Below are 599 nucleotides of genomic sequence, written 5' to 3' on the forward strand. Positions count from 1 at the left end.
ACACACACACACACACACACACACACACACACACACACACATACACATACACTGGCCCTTAGAAGAAAATACAAGAAAAATCCTAAACTATTTACCTAGATATTATGGGCAAAGCAATAATTGAATTAAGCATCTATGGTCTCTGTGGCAAAGTACTAAAGGTTTTCATCATGTATAGTGCAGAATGAACCAAGAGTTATAAAGGAATAAGTGCTTGGAAGGACTCCTCTGATTGGTACCTAATGGTATCCATGTGAGACCTTTGTCCAAAATAACCTCTGTAAATGTAGTCACAATATGTCAATACAGATTTAGGGAGAAAAGTAAAACAAACATTGCACTCTACATATCACTTTTTTTTTTAAATTAACAAATTCATAAATAAAAGCCATTCTAGAGTAGGAGAGAGATAGCCAGCCTAGGAGACAAGAAAGTTTGGGATCAAGTGCTATCTCTGACTTGAACCCTTCCCAAGTCACTTAACCCATTAGTTACTCAGGCATCTCACTGAGGTTGTACATTCTAGATAGTTGCTAATCTGCTTTGAGTAATATGAGGCTTTTGGCTTAGGGTTCCCTCACTGAATAAATCACAGGTCA

The sequence above is a fragment of the Vombatus ursinus genome, unplaced genomic scaffold, assembly GCF_900497805.2.
Source record: "Vombatus ursinus unplaced genomic scaffold, bare-nosed wombat genome assembly UNPS02014784.1, whole genome shotgun sequence".
NCBI classification, from domain to species: Eukaryota; Metazoa; Chordata; class Mammalia; order Diprotodontia; family Vombatidae; genus Vombatus; species Vombatus ursinus.